Source organism: Ictidomys tridecemlineatus, unplaced genomic scaffold (genome assembly GCF_052094955.1).
Source record: "Ictidomys tridecemlineatus isolate mIctTri1 unplaced genomic scaffold, mIctTri1.hap1 Scaffold_83, whole genome shotgun sequence".
In the NCBI taxonomy this organism is placed as follows: domain Eukaryota; kingdom Metazoa; phylum Chordata; class Mammalia; order Rodentia; family Sciuridae; genus Ictidomys; species Ictidomys tridecemlineatus.
This window is the reverse complement of record NW_027526085.1, coordinates 601890-619854: the sequence shown is the minus strand read 5'-3', so window position 1 is coordinate 619854 and position 17965 is coordinate 601890. Positions and strand designations below refer to the sequence as shown.

The 17965-nt window shown below is 56.4% G+C and overlaps 2 pseudogenes across 1 annotated transcript in view; both read right to left on the bottom strand.

The window, feature by feature from the left end:
- Positions 1 to 3487: 3487 nt before the first annotated feature.
- On the bottom strand, positions 3488 to 7885 carry LOC144374711 (tubulin beta-4 chain pseudogene; annotated as a pseudogene).
- Positions 7886 to 8023: 138 nt separating this feature from the next.
- LOC144374708 (ribosome quality control complex subunit TCF25-like) overlaps positions 8024 to 17965 on the bottom strand; it is a 28111-nt pseudogene continuing 18169 nt past the window's right edge. The window contains exons 15-19 of the transcript XR_013434044.1: positions 11747 to 11883; positions 10849 to 10939; positions 10118 to 10197; positions 8622 to 8694; positions 8024 to 8284 (exon numbers count right to left, since the gene is read on the bottom strand). The product of XR_013434044.1 is annotated as a ribosome quality control complex subunit TCF25-like (transcript). The remainder of the gene's footprint in view (positions 8285 to 8621; positions 8695 to 10117; positions 10198 to 10848; positions 10940 to 11746; positions 11884 to 17965) is intronic.

The window sequence follows — 17965 nt, the reverse complement described above, 5'->3', positions numbered from 1 at the left end:
GGTCTGATGATTTGATTGTCCCTCCCTGGCCCCGTCCTGAAGACTCTTTTCCACCTGGCCCTTCTCCCTGCTTCTCTCCTGCCTGCCCTTATGGTCCTCTGGCAAGCCCAGGACTGGGCCACAACAAAGAAGAATGAACAGAGAGACCTTCAGGGGGCACCTTTCCCTGCTCACCCACCCTACCAGCTGCTCCTTCAGGTCTCCTGCTTCTTGACCCTGTAGTGCTCTGACTCTGCCCTGGATCCTTTTACCCCTTCTGTGCTTGCTCACTCCTTTTCTGGATGCCTTCAGCAGGTGACTCTAAGAAACAACTCTGTCAATGGCTCCCCAGTGATGCCTCACTCACTCCTCATGACTCGGAGGCTGACATCCAGTGCTCTTCTTAACATCACTGGGATGTCTGATAAGCCATTCACACTCAACATGTCCAAGTGGGCACTCAGCCTCTTCAAAGCTGTACCACCCTTAATGGCAGCTGCACCTGTCCCCAACCCCTTTCCTCCCAAGTCCATTCTCAGCTCAGCAGCCACAGCCATCCTGGGAGAAAGAAGCCTGTTCTAGATTCCACCTCAGGGCTCCCTCGCCAGTCTCTCTCCTTGATTCCCAACAGGCCAGGCCGCACGCTCAGCCCTGGCTTCCAAGGCTTCTCCATGGCTTCCTCCTGCATTGGTGTCCTTCCCTCATGCTCAGCTCCAGCACTGACTAGTGCCCCCATCTTGTATGTTTTCATTTATTGTCTGTCCTCCCACTACCACCAGAAGCTAGGAGCTGCAGGCGAGCTATCTGTTGTCTTCCTTCACTGGTCCTGGGCCCTGGACTGAAGAAGGGTTGAATGCCCAGGCAAGTCCTGGGCTGAGAGGAAGACAGTGCGCTTAGCAGGCAGCCCATTCCATAACCACATATTAGTACCAACTGTTGACCTGAGCCTGTGTTTGTGCAAGTAGTGGGTCCTGGTCCAGCTCCAAGGAGAGCAAAGATGACCCCATACTTGACTCACAATTTAAGGTCCGCCTCTCTCTAGTATATGTCATGATCATATCTCCACTCATTCAACAATGCATTTATTGAGCACCAACTGTGTACCATGTTTTGACTGAGCACCAAAATATGGTGCTGAGAAGACAGACAAGATCCCAGAACCCAGGAGGGCAGACAGACAATAAGCAAAGAAGCAAACTAATCAGGGATGTATTGAGCACCAAGAAGGTTGAGGAGGTGGCACTTGGGATGAGGGGCAGGAAGACCAGATGCTCCAGTCAAGATCCCAAGGGTAAGCAGGAGAGAAGCATCCAAAAGAGAAACTGCCAACATAGAGGCCTTGAGGAGCTGGCAGCATGGTGTGCTTGAAGCAGCTTCTGCAGCTAGAGTTTGTGCCAAGAGAAGGCAGGAGGACAGGGCTTAAGATGGAGGGATGATGGGCCAGCTATAGACATGTTGGCTTTGACTTGTGGGATGGAAGCCTCTGAAATCTATTATCTCTTCTTTATTGAGATACAATTGGCATATAATAAACTGCACATTATAAGTATTCAATTTGATGCATTTTGACATATATGTGAACCTGAGAAATTATTATCACAATTAAGGTAGAAAACCTAATTTTTGTTGCCTTCAAATGTTCTTTGTGCCCTTTTCTGCCCCTATCTACAGACAACCACTGTTCTACTTTCTGTCACTATATTGCCTTTTCTAGAATTTCCTAGAAATGGATTCATATAGTATGTACTTATTTTTGTGTAACTTCTTTCACTCAGTAGTTACTTTTAGACTCATTCATGTTGTGCAGGGAGCAGTTGTTGACTCTTTTAATTGCTATTGATAAACATCTGGGCTGTTGCCACTGTTTGATATTACAAATAAAACTGCTAGAACATTTGTGTGCAAGTCTTTGTGTGGACATACGCCTTTATTTCTCCTAGGCAAAATACTCAGCAGCAGAATAGGTAGATCATATGGAGTGTGTTCAATTTTCTAAGAAACTTAAAAATTCTCTCATGGTGGTTATGCCATTCTTACTGGCATCTGGTCACTCTCAGTGTCTTTAACATCACTGTCGTCATTGTCTCTGCTGGAAGAGTCTGGTAAAGTGGCATGGTTGACTGGTTTCAGTACTTTGGACTGAATTCAGGGTCACTCTGCCACTGAGCTAAACCCCCAACCCTTTTAATTTTATTTTTCATTTTAAGACAGGGTCTCACTAAGTGGCCCAGACTGACCTCTAATGGGATTCTTCCACTTTATCTTCCCAAGTAGCTGTGGGAATAGGTGTGCACCACATCACCCCATTATGACTTTATTTTAAAAAAATTATGTGAAGCTCAGCGTGGTGGCCATGCCTGTAATCCCAGCTACTTGGGTGGCTGTGGAAGGAGGATCACAAGTTTGAGGTCAGTATCAGCAACTTAGCAAAGCCCTGTTTCAAAATAAAAAAGGACATGGGATATGGCTCAATATAAAGCACCCTAGGATCCAATTCTCAATACAAAAAAAAAACAAAACAAAACACAAATCCCTCTGATGCTGATTCATGGAGAATGGATAAGAACAGGTAGGAAAGGGATATTTCACAAAGTGTGTACATTTTCTCTCCAAGAGCCAGGTGGTCCCAAACCTATGAACCCCATCCCTCCTACCCCCACCCCATTTATGCTCCTGTTTTCATAAGCCTCCTTCCTCTTTTCAGTTCTGTCTGCTAGCTCTCCCCCACCTTCCCCTCTCTAAAAGCCACTGTCTGTAGGTGAAGACTCCCCTGGGTTCCGCCTACCCTGCAGTCAGGGGTAATCCAGGTGGCTACGGCAGGGATGCCAGGAGGGCCTGGACACTTATTCTCCCCCTTTCTGAGACATGCTGGCCAGTTTCAGTTAACTCTGAGTGTGACCTTGGTGAGCCCAGTGTTTTCTGTTTTCGTTAATCTTCGTTTTTGGACAATCATCCTGCTCCTAAGAATGAAAAAGGTCAGCATCAGGGCTACAGTTTTCCATGGGTAATAATGGCCATGGCCACCCACTGGAGGAGGGGAGCACTAGTACAATGCTAGGTGAAGTCCCCCAGAGGGGGAAATTTTGCAAGAGACAGAGATGTCTGAGAGGGCTAGTAGGTGCCAGGTTCCCCTCCCTGACCCTTCCCCATCCTGTCACATAGCCCACACTATACACTGGTGCTTGTGGGTCTGAAGGGTGGGTAAGGGGGTAGGAAGTGATTGGTCTCAAAATCAGAACAATAAAGGCACAGGTGGCCAAAGAGTACTGGCTCACCTCGGCCATAGGAGCAAAGCTGCAGCTCTTATTGGTGAAGGTGCTCTGGAGGAAGCAGATGTTTGGCCACTGTAATCCCAGAGGGGAGACACACAACCTTCACCAAGACTCAGGACAAGATAGCAAAGAGCCTCCTCATCTTCTCTGTGAAATGCAGACAAAGGAAAAACTGAGTCCTGGAGTAGGAGAACTGTCCAGGAGGTGTCAGAAGACCACAAAGAGGCAGCCAGGTCTAGGGTAGTACAGAGCACAATTTATTGGGGGACTCACTCACAGAAGCTGTGGTCAGCATGTCCAGGATTCTTGCAGTTTGGGTCAGAAGGAGGGGACTTACATATGGTCAGCCAAAACAGTGTATCTCAAGCTAGTAAAGAGGAGTCAAGCTCGTTCCTGTTGTATGGCAGCAGGGTAAAGCTCCACTGGCCTCTCTGATGGTCTGTTTATTTATGGTGTGTTGGGAACTCTGGGAGACAGACCAAAGTTGCTCAGGGCAGCATGCGCAGGTTGGGAAGGTTCAGGGAGGTGTATGTGTACAGTCCTAGGAGAGAGCCTGACAAAGAGAAAGCTCTGTGGAAAAGTGGTCATTCTTTAACTTGGAAGCAGATTTATCAAAGCAGTCAAAGGCATTTCAGTCACGGGTGCAGATGAGAGATGCCCAGCTGCCTCTTCATCTTTGAGCTACCATTCTCCCAGACTGCAGGCAGTGGCACAGTTTGTGCATGTGCAACTCCAGGGGCACTCTTCTCTCCTTCAGTTATGACCACCTGGAGTTGTACAGTGTGGCAGCTCCATCAGTCCCTTTTGGACACCCATCTGACCTGCAGTGAGTGGGAACAGAAGAGAAGAGGAACAGAGGTGCTCTCTGTCCCCACCCCTCTTGGCCACCACTCTCACTGAAAGCACATGGAAGAATACAAAAAGAAGAAGAGAATGGAGGCAGACCTCCATGGACCATACTTCTGAGGGGAAATTTGTGGCAGGCCGCAACAAAGGGCTGGGTTTTATAGGGCTTAGCACCGCCAGGTCGTGGAAGGAGTTCTGGTGGCCAGCTCATTTAGGACAGGGCAGGAGGGCAGGTGGGGGACAGTAAGGGAAGTTCCCTGAGGCCTGTTGTCCATATCCTTCATTCACAGTGACCAGGAGTGAGCTGTCCGTGTGCTTGAGCGTACCAAACGCACTTGAGCTCCACTCAGCGCAGGGGCGGAGGCAGCTGTGCTGGGGCAGAGCTGTGCAGAAGGGTGCCTTGACTTAGCCCAGATCCTGCGTGGCATCAGAACTGGTACATTCCATTCACCAGTTGCAACTGGATCTTCTCTCCCCACATAGAGTTGTGACCCACCCACCTGTTTGTTATGGTGTGGTACTTGGAGTTCTTTCTTCTTCACCACTTAAAAGACACTGCTGATGTTACATTAAAATTGCAAAAATGCTGTGGTGGTGGTTCTGACCTGTAGTCTCAGGAGGCTGAGGAGGGAGGATCTCTTGAGCCCAGGGGTTCAAGACCAGCCTGGGCAACACAAGGAGACCATATCTCAAAAAAGAAAAGAAAGTTATAGGAGGTGATTGTCTTGGGGGAGGGGGCTAAGCTCACGAGTAACTCCACATGCCTGCTCAAAACAGATCTACACAACACAACTGAACCTGAGACTAGGACAGTTTTCTGGAGCCTCACCACACCAGTTGTGCTCGTGATGAGGAAGTCCCTTCTGCTTTAACTTTGAAAAACCAACTAGAATTCTGCTTTTCCTTTCTGCACAAAGTGGCTGTCCATCCCCATATAGCAGCTGTTATGGTATGCACATGAGGTCTGCAGGAGGTGAGATGGATGATTTGATTATAAAATGGTGACCTAGTCAGATTAGCAATTTGATGGGCTCCTGGTGATAACTAGCCCGGTGGGGCAGGGCTGGAGAGTTGTAGATCTTGTTCCAAGCTCCTCCTGCCCTCTCTCTCCTTCCTGGCTTCCCTCTGCTAGGCCCTTCCTCCGTGATGTCCTGCCTCAGTTCAGGTCCAGAGCAATGGAGTTGACCGATCAGGGACTGAACCCTGAAACCATGAAACAAAATGAACTTTTCCTCCTCAAAATTCTTCTTGGACATTTTGGTCATTGGGAGGAAAAGCTGACTAACCCAGAAGGCCACCCCAAACCACTGGCATCAAACAGGAACCCTTTTATCATGTCCACCCAGACATACCTATCCCAGATGGGGACCCCAACCTGGAGCTCCATACACATTCTCTTTGGGGTATTTGTTGTTGTTTTGTTTTTGCAGCTATTCTTACAAAAGGCCATTCTGAGTTCTAGAGGAAGGGGTTAGACTCTCTTGGTGAGAGTGGCAGGGCTGTAGCCGGGCCTGTGGTGTGGAAGCCCGTCTGTGGCCTTCTTTGGAAGATGCAACTTGTCAGGTGCAAAATATCTTCACCTTCAGACGGGCTTCCTGCACTCCAAAGCTGGGAGGTTATGCAAGAGAGAAGGGCACCATGTTCACCGCCAGCTTGCGCAAGTCGGCGTTGAGTTGGCCTGGGAAGCGCAGCGAGGTGGTGACCCAGCTCATGGTGGCAGACACCAGGTGGTTGAGGTCCCTGTAGGTGGGTGTGGCCAGATTGAGGGTGTAGATGTTGTAGAGCACCTCATTGTCGATGCAGTAGGTCTCGTCCATGTTCTCCACCAGCTGGTTGATGGACAGCGTGGCGTTGTAGGGCTCCATCACCGTGTCCAACACCTTGGGCGAGGGCACCACACTGAAGGTGTTCACGATGTGGTCAGGGTACTCCTCTCGCACCTTGCTGATGAGCAGTGTGCCCATGCCCGAGCCCATGCCGCCGCCCAGTGAGTGGGTCAGCTGGAAGCCCTGCAGGCAGTCGCAGTTCTCGCACTCCTTGTGCACCACATCTAGGACCGAGTCCACCAGCTCTGCGCCCTCCATGTAGTGGCCCTTGGCCCAGTTGTTGACAGCCCCACTCTGCCCGAGCACTGCAGAGGGACTTCAGAGGAGGTGCCTTCTTCTTTAAATATTTATTTTTTATTATTTTTTTTAGGTGGACACAATATGTTTATTTTTTTATTTTTATGTGGTGTTGAGGATCGACAGGCCTTCCCCACATGGGGAGAGTGGGGCCACTACCTGACCCTCATGCTCAAGCACAGCTTCTCAGGAAGGGCGTTGGCCACATCTTGGCAATATCAGCCTCCTATGAAGTCCCTGTCTGGAAGGTGACAGGGAGGTTTGCTCCTGGGTGCCCACCTTGTCTAGCTCGGTGAGAAAGGCCACAGCTGGTCAGCTACCCTGCCCATCACACAGGTCCTCCTGCTGAGGCCAAGTGGTCCAAAGACGAGCCAGGCCTGCTTGGCAGCTAGGCCTTCGTGGCTGTTCAGAGATGTGAGCAACTCTAGAAGCGTGCTCAGCTGTAGCACTGCTTAAGCCCAAGTGCACCATGAGGTGCTGTGGGCTCAGGACCTCAGGAAGCAGGCCTGCAGCTGAGCGGGTCCCTCGAGCCCAGGGCCCTTCTCTCTGCTTTAATGCTAGAGTGCTGGCCATCCATTTCAGAGTTCCCTGGCTCCTGGATGCAGGATCACTGCTGTGGCTCCAGATATCACATATCTGGATTGAAGGCAGGAAGAGGAAGGGTACCCTGCTTGCCTGTCATTTTCAGAGAACAAACCCTTTCTCAGTACATTGCCCCCACAGACCACCCCAGCTGTGGAAGCTTGGGTGCTGCCCAACTTGAAGATGGGTGCAATCCCCTACCAAACCCCGTTAGGCCAACATTGAAATTTGGGACTGCGCCTCTTCCTGGCCCCTCTTGGGGCAGAAGATCAGTACTATGAAGGGGGCCCAGGAGAGAACTGGCACAGTTCACAACCCCTCAATTTCCTGACCCTTCCAGAACTAGACAGGATATTCCTCTGTTGGTTACTAGGGACTGAAAAACATGGTATCCCTGAGTTACATCCCTAGCCCTGACCTCAGCCTCCACAGTTGCTGGGATTACAGGATTACAGGTGTGGCCAACATGCCTGTCTTGGGTCACATGATCTGTCCCTCCAGTGGTTAGGCACAATGATGCTGAGGCTCTGGTGTGCCCTGGCTGTGTGGCCAGCTGTGAGCCAACCTAGGGGTCTTATTGGAGCTCCCAGTTATCCCCAGAACAAATGTCCATTAACTTTTCCTATACCCCCAATCTACCCTCAACAACTTTCTTCCTAAACTTGCTTTTTGGGCTTCTCCTTCACCTCCGGACACTGCCCCTGAAGCTTCCCAGCTTCCTTCCTTCTCTCCCTGTCTCCTCCTCTCCCTCCCGCCTTCCTTCCCTCCTGTGCTGGGGATGGGGTCCGGAGCCTTGTACATGCCAGCCCAGTGCTCTACCCCTCAGCTTCGTCTCAGCCCTCCAGTTTCCTAATACAGTACCGGGCTGGGGCTGTAGCTCCAAGGTAGAATGTGTGCTCAGAAAGTTCAAAACTCGAAAGTTTGGAGAGGCTGCAGTGTCCCGCTGAGGGACCCCCCCACATTATCCCCAACTGCTCAAAAAGAACTGGGCTGTGGCCTGAAGGCCAGCCATGTAGACATCTCTTCTCAATACAAGGCTGGAGATCCCACACCACCAGGGATCCCCCTGGAGCCCTGTGTTCCAGATTCTGGTGTGGGCCGCACATGGGCCAGGGCTGGCTCTGGACTCCTGAGTGCTGAGGTGGAGTTGAGTGTTGGAGGAGGAGCCCCCGCAGCAGGGAAGAAACCCATCCATGTTTGCAGGGAACAGAAGACACGGCAGACGGTACATCCCGCACTTCTACTTCAGGGGACTGGTCAATCCAGACCAGAACAGAATCAGGAACACAATTACACAGCGCTGGGCGCAGCAGCCAAAGTGGCTCAGTCCCAGTCCCCCTCCCCCTCGGGGTTGTCCTCCTGCGACGCCTCCAGGTCATTGAAGTGGAAGTTGGCCATCATGTCTCGCATAGCCAGCATCAACTGATTCAAGCCTTGGTTGTGGTTCAGACCCCCAGGCACTCCTTCCTCTGGCCTCTCCCCCTGCAGCAGCGAGACATGTCTGAGCAGGGCCTCTCTGTGCTGGGACTGGGGACCTGGGGCCCAAGCAGGGAGATGCGTTATCAAGCCCGGGGCAGCCTGCACCCCAGCATGGGACCTAGACCCTCCTCAGGTCCCTGTCAAGGACATGAAGCTCTGAAAAACCAAAGGCACATGTCTACCCAGGCCAGTGCGAGGCAGGGGGCCGAGCAGCCCTGCGGCTCCCAGGATCTGTCGGGCCCGCTCCTGCACTGCCCAGCATGGTGCTGACGCTGGACATCTGCATGCAGATGACTGGCTTGAACCACTCAGCACAGAAGCTGAGACGTGTCCAACCTACCTCCACAGTGTAATTTGGCAACAGTGACCGGAAGAAGAGGGCAACCATGTTTCCATGGCTGACAGGACTTAACCTGAAACAGGAAGTCAAGAGAAGTCATAAAACAAAGCTAGACTCCCCTTGACTCCTCCCAACGCAGGTCAGGATCCAGCTTGGGGAGGGGCCATGGACACCCAAGGACAACTGGGAAGGAAAGGAAGGGGCCCGGGGGTCTCTCTTCAAGGAGCCTAGTCTGTGAAATGACCACAGCCAGGCTGTCCTCTGCCATGGACAGGCCTTGTTTCCAAGAAGAACTGCAGTCTCACTGGGCGTGGTGGCCATGCCTGTGCCAGCGACTTGGGAAGCTGAAGTAGGCGGATCATGAGTTCAAAGCCAACCTGGGCAAATCAGCAAGATGGCCCCAACATTTAAAAAAGTGCTGGGGCTGCAGCTCAGGGGTAGAGCACCCAGGTTCAATCTCCAGCACCACAAAACAGAAAAGGGCCACAGGTGCACACTTCCTTCAGCACCAGGCCAGCAGAGAACAGAGCCACAGGCAGGGGACACCACGGCCACTGTCTGCTGGATGCCAGGGCCACACCCATGCTCTGAGGAGGATAAAGCCCATGTGGGCAGAGAGCAGAGCAGGGTGCCTCTGTACCACTGACTAATGACCTCCTCCTGAGCTACTGGGGAACTTGACACAATGGGCTTCACTGTGAACACACAGTCCCATTATAACTTCTACAAAGTTGGTGGGGAAAGGTGGGGCTGGAAGGCAGCCTGCCTTAAAAGGGAGGGCTGCCAGCAGCTCTGGGGCTTACCCCAGACAAGCAGCTCCTCAGCACATTTTTCCCCTGCCAGGATGGAACCCAGGTCACACATACTAGGCTAGTGCTCTGCCACTGAGCTAAACCCTGGCCCTTTTGATTTTGAGAAAGGGTCTTGCTAAGCTGTTGGCCTTGAACTTGTGATCCTCCTGGTCTCAGCCCTGAGTAGCTGAGATTATAGGTGTGGCCCTAACACCAGAAGTAAAGGTGAAAGGGTTCTTGTTGGCTCTGAAAGATGCCCACACTCTGGGGGCAGCCTGTAGGCGGACTCTGATGTGTTTCTTTGTCACTTTCTGTCCCACCAACCCACTCTCCTTGCCCAGCCTCACGGGCCTTCTTGCTGCCTTCCTGCTGCTCTGGGTATCTCTCGGTGCACTTTGGACCTTACCCTTATCTCTAGTTTCTACAATTCTCATCTGTTCCTACCACGGCAGCTGACCACAGGCAGAGTGGCTTCTTATTCTGCTTCCCACTGCGTTTCTAGTACCTGCTACAAAATCTGGAAAGAAACGCTCAGAGTTGGGTGGATATGTGCAAAGGCAGCTGTGTCCTGAGTGTCACTGCTGCTCCCTCTTCCCTGTGGCTGACCGCTGGCCTTCTGGGCTGCCTTCGGTGGGCATCGAGCCCCGGGGAGCCCCGAGGCACTGACCTGAGTCTGCACAAGCACAGTGGGGGTGAGGGCATTACCTCTCTGGTCTGACGTAGGAGTAGATGGTGTCCAGGGGAGGCAGAGGGTCAAACCCCGTCACAGACTGTGTGGTCACATCCTTTAGAAAGGGGAGAAACAGTGATGCTAGAGCCTTCTGGGGCAGGTCACTCAACAGAGAAAGGGAATGGGCTTGGCTTTCTGCCCCTGGGCAGAGGCATGGTGGGAAAGGTCAGGCACACAGGAAGTGCCCACGCATTCCATGATCAAACTCACTGTGGTGCCCAAGCCACACAGCACCGGCTGAACCACAAGTCACACAAAGCCGGCACAGCCCTGTCCGGCCTCTCTACCCTCTCCCGCCAGCACCACGCTGTCACTACTCATCAGAACAAGCCTTCCTGGCCAGAAGAGGTTGGCAGTGCTGTCCTGAGGATCAGCAGAGCAGCTTAGGTAAATTAGTGGTGTCGAGGGCCCCAAGGGACCCCCTGTCCTGGCCGCCCTGACATGCCTCTTCCTACACACCTGTGGTGCCCTTGAGGTTTCCCCACAGCAGCAGCCTGCTCTCAGCAGTGTTGCATGCAGGCCTGGCCACCAGCAAGGCACATGGGGCCAAGACTATGGGTCCAGCTGCTCCTGGATTGACCAGCACCGCAGTAGGCTGAGGGAAGGTACATATACCCCCTTTGGCCTCACCCACCGTCCTGCCTGTGGGCTGCCAGGAGCAGGAGGGGAACGGTCACACAGCCCACCATTACGCCATCCTCCTTACCAGGGGAAGCGCAGCAACAGCCTCCCTGATCTCCGAGAGGATCACATGGCGATGGATGTTTCTGGGTGCACGCTGGTAGAGCATCTTCCACCTGAGGCCAGGGCAAACAGCAACAGATTAACCATTGCCCACCCTGCAAACTGCTAAGCCCTTCCTCCCTGGCAGGTCTCCATCTCCTAAGGATCTCCAGCTTCACCCCCAGACAGCCAGGCAGTCAGTCCATGGTGTGCTGAGTGAGTCTCTGAAGGACCCGAGTGTCACTACAGCTGCGGCACGGGGCCTGCCCCTGCTGGACAGGGTGGGGCAGAGAAGCTTCACAGGGAGCAGAACGTGCTCCTGCCCATTAAAACATCCCCTCTAGTGTGGAGAACAGATGAGTGCACAGTGAATACTGGCTGTGAGGGCCAGGGTTCCAGGGCCCCCACTCTCCCAACATTTCTTCAATTTTACTTAAACAGCAGAGGGCTTCCTCTGGGCAGTTAGGGGAGACTCCTGGCCAGCACAGACCACAGAGTCCTCACTGTACTACCCAGCCTGGCCACAGCAGTTCCAGACTACAATGCTAACAGGGCCAAAGGCCAGACCATGGGTGGAAGTGGGCCAGGGCTGCTGCTTGCTGCTATCTCTGCCAGCAGGTGTGAGCCTGGCACCTGCTATAGCAGATGTGAGAACCAGGCGCACAGCAGTAGGCAGGACAGAATATGGGCAGACCCATGCCACACCTTCAATCCCACCTGGACAGTGGCAGCAGCCTTGGGGTCTACATGCTCACCCACAGGAGAGCAGGGCTATGCCAGCAGCAGTAGACATGAAACCACTCTGGCCCACAGCATCTAACATCAGAGGGTGCCCAGAGAGGGCAGGAGGGGCTGACCTGCACGAATACCCAGCATCTCACCTGTTCACACAAGCCTCCACAGTGGGGTCCCCAGCGTCCACTGCCTGAAGAACCTCGCGAACATTTTCCTCCAGCCAGCTCATGGTGGCAGGCTATTTCCAGAGGAAGTGCGACCTCCCGAGGTACAGACTCACCAGCTGGGTAGGGCAGGGGGGTGGCTGTGGGAGCAAGGCCTGGGTCAGGGATGGGGGGCTGGGTGGAGCACGGCCAAGGTCAGGGATGGGGAGCTGGGTGTGGGAAAAAGGCCATGGTCAGGGCAGGGGACTGGCTGTGGGAGCAAGACCTGGGACATGGATGGGAGCTGGGTGGAGCAAGGCCAAGGTCAGAGATGGGGAGCTGGGTGGAGGAAGGTCAAGGTCAGGGATGGGGAGCTAGGAGTGGGAACTAGGCCATGGTCAGGGCAGGGGACTGGCTGTGGGAGCAAGACCTGGGTGAGGGATGGGAGCTGGGTGGAGCAAGGCCAAGGTCAGGGATGGGGAGCTGGGTGTGGGAGCAAGGCCTGGGTCAGGGATGGGGAGCTGGGTGGAGCAAGGCCTGGGTCAGGGATGGGGGACTGGCTGTGGGAACAAGGCCTTGGTCAGGGATGGGGAGCTGGGTGGAGCAAGGCCAAGGTCAGGGATGGGGAGCTGGCTGTGGGAATAAGGCGAGGGTCAGGGATGAGAAGCTGGCTGTGGGAGCAAGGCCAGGGTCAGGGAAGGGGGGCTGGCTGTGGGAGCAAGGCCAGGGTCAGGGATGAAGGACTGGCTGTGGGAACAAGGCCTGGGTCAGGGATAGGGAGCTGGGTGGAGCAAGGACAAGGTCAGGGATGGGGAGCTGGGAGGAGAAAGGCCAAGGTCAGGGATGGGGAGCTGGGTGGAGCAAGGCCAGGGTCAGGGATGTGGAGCTGGCTGTGGAATAAGGCCAGGGTCAGGGTAGGGGCCTGCCTGTGGGAGCAAGGCCTGGGTCAGGGATGGGGGGCTGGCTGTGGGAGCAAGGCCAGGATCAGGGATGAGAACCTGGGTAAAGCAAGGCCAAGGTCAGGGATGGGGAGCTGGCTGTGGGAGCAAAGCCAGGGTCAGGGATGGGGGGCTGGGTGGAGCAAGGCCAAAGTCAGGGATGGGGAGCTGGGAGTGGGAACTAGGCCATGGTCAGGGCAGAGGACTGGCTGGGGCAGCAAGACCAGGGTCAGGGATGGGAGTTGGGTGGAGCAAAGCGAAGGTCAGGGATGGGAAGCTGGGTGTGGGAGCAAGGCCTGGGTCAGGGATGGGGAGCTGGGTGGAGCAAGGCCTGCATCAGGGATGGGAGACTGGTTGTAGAGCAAGGCCAGGGTCAGGGATGGAGAGTTGGGTGGAGCAAGGCCTGGGTCAGGGATGGGGGACTGGCTGTGGGAACAAGGCCTTGGTCAGGGATGGGGAGCTGGGTGGAGCAAGGCCTGGGTCAGGGATGGGGGACTGGCTGTGGGAATAAGGCAAGGGTCAGGGATGAGAAGCTGGCTGTGGGAGCAAGGCCAGGGTCAGGGATGGGGGACTGGCTGTGGGAGCAAGGCCTGGGTCAGGGATGAAGGACTGGCTGTGGGAACAAGGCCTGGGTCAGGGATAGGGAGCTGGGTGGAGCAAGGACAAGGTCAGGGATGGGGAGCTGGGAGGAGAAAGGCCAAGGTCAGGGATGGGGAGCTGGCTGTGGAATAAGGCCAGGGTCAGGGTAGGGGCCTGCCTGTGGGAGCAAGGCCTGGGTCAGGGATGGGGGGCTGGCTGTGGGAGCAAGGCCAGGATCAGGAATGGGAACCTGGGTAAAGCAAGGCCAAGGTCAGGGATGGGGAGCTGGCTGTGGGAGCAAAGCCAGGGTCAGGGATGGGGGGCTGGGTGGAGCAAGGCCAAAGTCAGGGATGGGGAGCTGGGAGTGGGAACTAGGCCATGGTCAGGGCAGAGGACTGGCTGGGGGAGCAAGACCAGGGTCAGGGATGGGAGTTGGGTGGAGCAAAGCGAAGGTCAGGGATGGGAAGCTGGGTGTGGGAGCAAGGCCTGGGTCAGGGATGGGGAGCTGGCTGTGGGAACAAGGCCTTGGTCAGGGATGGGGAGCTGGGTGGAGCAAGGCCAAGGTCAGGGATGGGGAGCTGGCTGTGGGAATAAGGCGAGGGTCAGGGATGAGAAGCTGGCTGTGGGAGCAAGGCCAGGGTCAAGGATGGGGAGCTGGGTGGAGCAAGGCCAAGGTCAGGGATGGGGAGCTGGCTGTAGGAATAAGGCGAGGGTCAGGGATGAGAAGCTGGCTGTGGGAGCAAGGCCAGGGTCAGGGATGGGGGGCTGGCTATGGGAGCAAGGCCAGGGTCAGGGATGAAGGACTGGCTGTGGGAACAAGGCCTGGGTCAGGGATAGGGAGCTGGGTGGAGCAAGGACAAGGTCAGGGATGGGGAGCTGGGAGGAGAAAGGCCAAGGTCAGGGATGGGGAGCTGGGTGGAGCAAGGCCAAGGTCAGGGATGGGGAGCTAGGTGGAGCAAGACCTGTGTCAGGGATAGGAAGCTGGCTGTGGGAGCAAGCCTGGGTCACAGATGGGGAGCTGGGTAGAGCAAGGCCTGGGTCAGGGATGGGGGGCTGGCTGTGGAGCAAGGCCTGGGTCAGGGATGGAGGGCTGGCTGTGGGAGCAAGGCTTGGGTCAGGGATTGGGGGCTGGCTGTGGGATCAAGGCCTGGGTCAGGGATGGGGAGCTGGGTGAAGCAAGGCCAAGGTCAGAGATGTGGGGCTGACTTTGGGAGCAAGCCTTTGTCAGGGATGGGGGGCTGGCACTGGGAGCAAGACCTGGGTCAGGGATGGGGAGCTGGGTGGAGCAAGGCCAGCGTCAGGGATGGGGAGCTGGGTGGAACAAGGCCAGGGTCAGGGATGGGGGACTGGCTGTGGGAGCAAGACCAAGGTCAGGGATAAGGAGCTGGCTGTGGGCGCAAGGCCTGGGTCAGGGTTGGAGAACTGGGTGGAGCTAGTCCTGCTTCAGGGATGGGCGACAGGCTGTGGGAGCAAGGCCAGGGTCAGGGATGGAGAGCTGGGTGGAGAAAGGCCTGGATCAGGGATGGCTGTGGGATCAAGGCCTGGGTCAGGGATGGGGAGTTGGGTGAGCAAGGCCAAGGTCAGAGATGGGGGGCTGGCATTGGGAGCAAGCCTGTGTCAGGGATGGGGAGCTGGGTGGAGCAAGGCCTGGGTCAGGGATGGGAGCTGCTTGGAGCAAAGCCTGGGTCAGGGATTGGGGACTGGCTGTGGGAACAAGGCCTGGGTCAGGAATGAGGAGCTGGGTGGAGCAAGGCCAGGGTCAGGGATGGGGAGCTGTGTGGAACAAGGCCAGGTTCAGGGATGGGGTATTGGCTGTGGGAGCAAGGCCAGGTTCAGGGATGGGGGACTGGCTTTGGGAGCAAGGCCAGGGTCTGGGTTGGGGAGCTGGGTGGAGCAAGGCCAAGGTCAGGGATGGGGAGCTGGCTGTGAAAGCAAGGCCTGGGTCACGGTTGGGGCACTGGGTGGAGGCAGGCCTGCCTCAGGGATGGGGGACTGGCTGTGGTAGCAAGGCCAGGGTCAGGGATGGAGAGCTGGGTGGAGAAAGGCCTGGATCAGAGATGGGGGGCTGGCTGTGGGATCAAGGCCTGGGTCAGGGATGGGGGACTGGCTGTGGGAACAAGGCCTGGGTCAGGGATGGGGAGCTGGGTGGAGCAAGGCATGGGTGAGGGATGGGGGACTGGCTGTGGGATCAAGGCCTGGGTCAGGGATCGGGTGCTGGATGGAGCAAGGCTAGGGTCAGGGAAGGAAGCTGGGTGGAGCAAAGCCTGGGTCAGGGATTGGGGACTGGCTGTGGGAAGAAGGCCTGGGTCAGGGATGAGGAGCTGGGTGGAGCAAGGCCAAGGTCAGGAATGGGGAGCTGTGTGGATCAAGACCTGGATCAGGGTTGGGAGCTGGGTGGAGCAAGGCCAGGGTCAGGGATTTAGAGCTGGCTGTGGGAGTAAGCCTGGGTCAGAGATGGGGAGCTGGGTGGAGCAAGGCCTGGGTCAGGATTGGGTAGCTGGTTGTGGAGCAAGGCCAGGGTCAGGAATGGGGGGCTGGGTGGAGTAAGGCCAAGGTCAGGGATGGGGAGCTGGGTGTGGGAACTAGGCCATGGTCAGGGCAGGGGACTGGCTGTGGGAGCAAGACCTGGGACAGGGATGGGAGTTGGATGGAGCAAGGCCAAGGTCAGTGATGGGGAGCTGGATATGGGAGCAAGACCTGAGTCAGGGATGGGGAGCTGGGTAGAGCAAAGGCTGGGTCAGGGTTAGGGGACTGGCTATGGGAGCAAGGCCAGTGTCATGGATGGGGAGCCGGGTGGAGCAAGGCCTGGATCAGGGATGGGGGACTGGCTGTGGTAACATGGCCTGGGTCAGGGTTGAGAAGATAGGAGGAGCAAGGCCAAGGTCAGGGATGGGGAGGTGGGTGAATCAAGACCTGGGTCAGGGATGAGGAGCTAGGTACAGCAAGGCCAGAGTCAGGGTGGGGAGCTGGCTGTGGGAGCAAGCCTGGGTCAGAGATGGGGAGCTGGGTGGGGCAAGGCCTGGGTCAGGGAATAGGAGCTGGCTGTGGAGCAAGGTGTGGATCAGGGATGGGGGGCTGGCTGTGGAGCAAGGCCTGGGTCAGGGATGGGGTCTGGCTGTGGGAGCAAGGCTTGGGTCAGTGATTGGGGGCTGGTTGTAGGATCAAGGCCTGGGTCAGGGATGGGGAGCTGGGTGGAGCAAAGCCAAGGTCAGAGATGTGGGCCTGGCTTTGGGAGCAATCCTGTGTCAGGGATGGGGAGCTGGGTGCAGCAAGGCCTGGGTAAGGGTTGGGGGGCTGGCTGTGGGAGCAAGACCTGGGTAAGGGATGGTGAGCTGGGTGGAGCAAGTTCAAGGTCAGGGATGTGGAGGTTGCTGTGGGAGCAAGGCCTGGGTCAGGGATCGGGGGCTGGGTGTGAAAATAAGGCCAGTGTCAGGGATGGGGAGCTGGGTGGATCAAGGCCTGGGTCAGAGATGGGGACCTGGCTGTGGAGCAAGGCCTTGGTTAGGTATGGGCGACTGGCTGTGGTGCAAGGACTGGGTCTGGGATGGGCGGCTGGCTGTGGGAGCAAGCCTGGGTCAGGGATGGGGAGCTGGGTGGAGCAAGGCCTGGGTCAGGGATGGGGGGCTGGCTATGAGAGCAAGACCTGGGTCAGGAATGGGGAGCTGGGTGGAAAAAGGCCTGGGTTAGGGATGGGGGGCTGGCTATGAAAGCAAGACCTGGGTCAGGGATGGGGAGCTGGGTGGAGCAAGGCCTTGGTCAGGGATGGGGGGCTGGCTATGGGAGCAAGACCTGGGTCAGGGATGGGGAGCTGGGTGGAGCATGTCCAAGGTCAGGGATAGGGAGCTGGCTGTGGGAGCAAGGCCAGGGTTACAGATGGGGAGCTGGGTGTAGCAAGGCCAAGGTCACGGATGGGGCTCTGGCTGTGTGAGCAAGACCTGGGTCAGGGATGGGGAGCTGGGTGGAGCAAGGCCAAGGTTAGGGATGGGGAGCTGGCTGTGGGAGTAAGGCCAGGGTCAGGGTTCGGGAGCTGGTCGGAGCAAGGCCTGGGTCAGGGATGGGGGACTGGCTGTGTGAGGAAGGCCAGGGTCAGGGATCGGTGACTGGGTGGAGCAAGGCCAGGGTCAGGGATGGGGAGCTGGGTAGAGCAAGGCCAGTGTCAGGGCAGGGGGCTGGCTGTGGGATCAAGACCAGTGTCAGGGATGGGAGCTGGGTGGAGCAAAGCCAACATCAGGGATGGGGAGCTGGGTGTGGGAACAAGGCCTGGGTCAGGGATGGGGACCTGGGTGGAGCATGGCCTGGGTCAGGAATGGGAGACTGGCTGTGGGAGCAAGGCCAGGGTCAGGGATGAAGAGCTGGGTGGAGCAAGGCCAGGGTCACTGATGGGGGATTGGCTGTGGGAACTAGGCCTGGGTCAGGGATGAGGAGCTGGGTGGATCAAGACCAAGGTCAGGGATAGGGAGCTAGGTGGAGCAAGGCCAGGGTCAGGGATGGGGAGCTGGCTGTGGGAATAAGGCCAGGGTCAGTGATGTGGAGCTGTGTGGAACAAGGCCAGAGTCAGGGATGGGAGCTGTGTGGAGCAAGGTCTGAGTCAGGGATTGGGGACTGGCTGTGGGAACAAGGCCAGGTTCAGGGATGTGGGACTGGCTTTGGGAGCAAGGCCTGGGTCAGGGATGGGGGACTGGCTGTGGGATCAAGGCCTTGGTCA